This window comes from Rhinopithecus roxellana, chromosome 11, assembly GCF_007565055.1.
Source record: "Rhinopithecus roxellana isolate Shanxi Qingling chromosome 11, ASM756505v1, whole genome shotgun sequence".
NCBI lineage: Eukaryota > Metazoa > Chordata > Mammalia > Primates > Cercopithecidae > Rhinopithecus > Rhinopithecus roxellana.
Genome location: NC_044559.1, coordinates 299,175 through 302,715, shown reverse-complemented (window position 1 = coordinate 302,715; position 3,541 = coordinate 299,175). Strand labels below are relative to the sequence as shown.

The following is a 3,541-nucleotide window of genomic DNA, read 5'->3' as shown; positions in this document are numbered from 1 at the left end:
GCAGGGCAGGAGTCCAGAAACACTGAAAATGAATCACCCCAACTTATTTCTTCTTTTTTTTGAGAAGAAGTTTCAATCTCATTGCCTAGGCTGGAGTGCAATGGCATGATCTCAGTTCACTGCAACCTCCGCCTCCCGGGTTCAAGCGATTCTCATGCCACAGTCTCCCGAGTAGCTGGGATTACAGGTGCCTGCCACTACGTCCGGCTAATTTTCGCATTTTTAGTATAGCTGGGGGTTTCACTATGATGTCCAGGCTGGTCTGGAACTCATGACCTTCAGGTGATCCACCCACCTTGGCCTTTCCCAAAGTGTTGGGATTACAGGCATGAGCCAACACACCCGGCACTTCAACTTCGTTCTCAAGAATCAAGAAAGAAAAATCAAGAGCAAATAATACAGAATGAAGATAATAATAAAAATAACAAACATCAATGAAATGGGAAAAAAAAACAACAGAAATAAACCAAGGCTAAAAGTTGTTTTTTATAAATAATATAGTTAATAAACCACTAGCAAAACTGATTAAGGAAAAAAGATTAAAGAACACAAATGACCAGTATCAGAATCAAAACAACAGCCTTATAACAACAACAGTATTATAACAAGATAATCAGAGAATTTTGTGAAATTCTCCCCGGGAGGCCGAGACTCCTGCCTGTCCTTCCTCCGCCAAAGGCATCCCAGACTACCGGACTCACCCTCGGCTGGTTTGCCCTCTCCTCCTTTCAGAGCCGGTCGCCACAGGTTCCGGGCTTCTTGGGCTCTGGGAGGAGGCACAGCAGAAGGCGAGGTCGCTGTATGAGGCTGCTTCAAAGTCACCTCGCGCTGTTGCTGCCTCACTGCCTCCGGTCTCCAGCATTCAGGGAGAGTGCAGGCAAAACTGATCAAGGAAAAAAGATTAAAGAACACAAGTGACCAGTATCAGAATCAAAAGAACAACTCTACATAACAGTATTATAACAAGATAATCAGAGAATTTTGTGAAATACATATGATCGAACGTCTGACAACAGAGATCGCAATAGATGCTGAAAACCCAACTTACTAAAACTGGCACAAAAAGAGCATAAAATAAGAACACTCCTATATATAGTAAACAAAAGTAATTAACTATTTTAAAAAATCCAACAAGTCAACAAACAATAATGCTCCATAAGGAAAACACCAGGATCAGACTTTGAAAATGTTCCAAATATTTAAGGAAGAAAAAAATATTGACACTGCTCACTCTCTTAAAGAGAAAGAAGAAAGGGATAGTTTTTGATTTGTTTTGTGAAGCCAGCATTACACTAATACACAATCTGATCAGACAATAAAAAACCTAGAAATAATAGATGCTCTGTTTCACAAATACAGATACAAATATTCTAAGAAAAACATTGTTACATGAATGAAACCAAGCAAGAAATTAAAAATGAAATTAAACAACAAAGACCAGAGTAGGAAACAACAACCTACAATAGAAATGAACCAATAAAGGACTAATCTCTATAGTGTCTTTAAAAATGCTTCACATCAATATAGGAAAAACACAAATGACCCAAAACAAAAAGAACACTATGAAGAAAAAAAAAGGGGGGTGCATGGGCGAATAAATATTTGCTAAGCCGTACTTTGAAGAGGGTTATTTCCAGTTTCAGATGAGATACCCACAGGCAGCCGGGAGAGCGGGACCCCAACGGGCAGGACCCCCAGGAGGTGACAGAGGCCTGGCAGTGGGGGACCCGGGGCCGGGGCCAAAGGTGACCCCATTCTCTTCCCTGGCTGCCCCTCAAGGCTCCTGCCGCTCCCGGGTTCCAGCGCCCTCTCACCGGGTCCTGATCTGGGCTCGCTTTCTCACCGCGGGTCGGGCAGGAGGCCCCGGACCCCAGTCCCGGAGGAAACGGAGGCTTCAGGGCTTCCACGGAGGAGAGAAGGGGAGGGCTCCTCTCCGACCCGGGCTCCTCCAGCGCCCCCTCCTCCCAGCGGGCTCTGAGAGGGCGAGGAGGAGGTCGGTGGCTGGGTTCAAGCCGCACTGCGCTCCGGATTCAAGAAGAAAATGGACTCTGGAGAAGCCCATGTGCATCACAGGGGTCCTGGCTGGATCTGGGATGGGACTCGGGGAGGGTCAGACGGCTCTGCTGGGCTCCCAGCCCGTGTCCTCCAGGCGCAGCGGAAGGCGAGGTCGCTTTGTGAGGCCGCTCCAAAGTCGCCTCGCACTATTGCTGCCTCGCTGCCTCACTGCCTCCAGTCTCCAGCATCCAGGGAGAGTGCAGGCAGGCGGCGCCCAGTCCTCTTCCTTCTCCTCCTACCCACGGCAGAGCAGCCTCCAGCATCCAGGGGAAGTGCTGGCTCAAAGTGGTGCCTGGCCCTCTTCCTTCTCCTCCTGCCCAGGGCGGAGCAGTACAGACCACGCTTTCCGAAATAGGGTGTAACGACGAAAGCCCACTGGGCAACTATTTATAACGACTCTTATTTAACTAGAGCTCCTGTAAGGCATGTTTGGAATGGATGAGAGCCTCTGTGCACAGCAACTCTGATTGGATAATATGACCCAATCAGGGCTGGCTGAAAGGTTCCTTCTCGTCCTATCAGAACCAGGGTATAGATGCTGGGGGAGGGACAGGAGCCAGCGCCCCTACCGGAATCGGAAGGTGTGGGTGCAGGCGGGAGACGGCTTTGTAGCCACGTCGCCTTTGGCTTTGCCTCCTGCCATGTCCCGCAGGCTTGGAGAATGTGGCCCCAGACTGAAATGAGGAGAAGATGGCCCTGCTGAGGGTGAGTCTGGGGAGGCTGGAGGGGGGCTGAGAGGGAGGCGCCTGGGCAGGAGTCTCGGCCTCCGCTGGGAGCAGCGTATTCAGTGTATAATGTGAACAACAGGCAAAATAGGTCTTAACTGTTTGTGTTATCAGTGACAAAGACTTCCGTTCAACCGCAGGCCGCTAGGAGTTATGTTTTGGGGGAGTCGAGAGTTAAACTCGGATTTTTGATTGTGGGGAGTCAAAAGGGTCAGGTGTATTTTAGAGCACTGGTGTGAATCACTTTGGGTCCCACTTGTTGAAAATAGGCATTGACATTTGGAGGCGCCTCCTTGTAGTGAGCAGGTACTACTGATCTCTCTTCCATGTACTGGCCTTTCCCCAGCTTCTGTAGAACCCTGTTTCCTGGAGGTTACTTACATTCTTTAGTCAATTCTTCTCAAATTCTTCTGAAAGTGGGTTTGGAGGAAGGGAAGAGAAACCTGCAGTCTTGGCTGTATTCACGTTTTGGTTCTGATTCCCTTGTGTGGTCCACATTCAGATTGGGGTCCTTAATGAAATCCGTGGCTTCAACTCTCCCTGCATGCCAGCATCACCCAAACATGTATAGTTAATCTTGAACTCCCTTTGCACCACGGACTCCCATCTCCAGGTGTTTAACAGGAATTGGACACTGAGCATGTGATATTTTTCCCTAAACCTGAATGCATCTTCTTTTTTCCATGTTTCCCCATGTGCTTGTCCCCAGCCCAACCACTGGCACCACAAACCTACATGCCTAAAATTCATCCACTTCCTTT

At 48.4% G+C, this 3,541-nt stretch overlaps 1 pseudogene; it reads right to left on the bottom strand.

Moving 5' to 3' along the window:
• Nucleotides 1–337: 337 nt before the first annotated feature.
• LOC115900415 lies at nt 338–2,698 on the bottom strand (annotated as a pseudogene).
• Between the last annotated feature and the right edge of the window lie 843 nt (nt 2,699–3,541).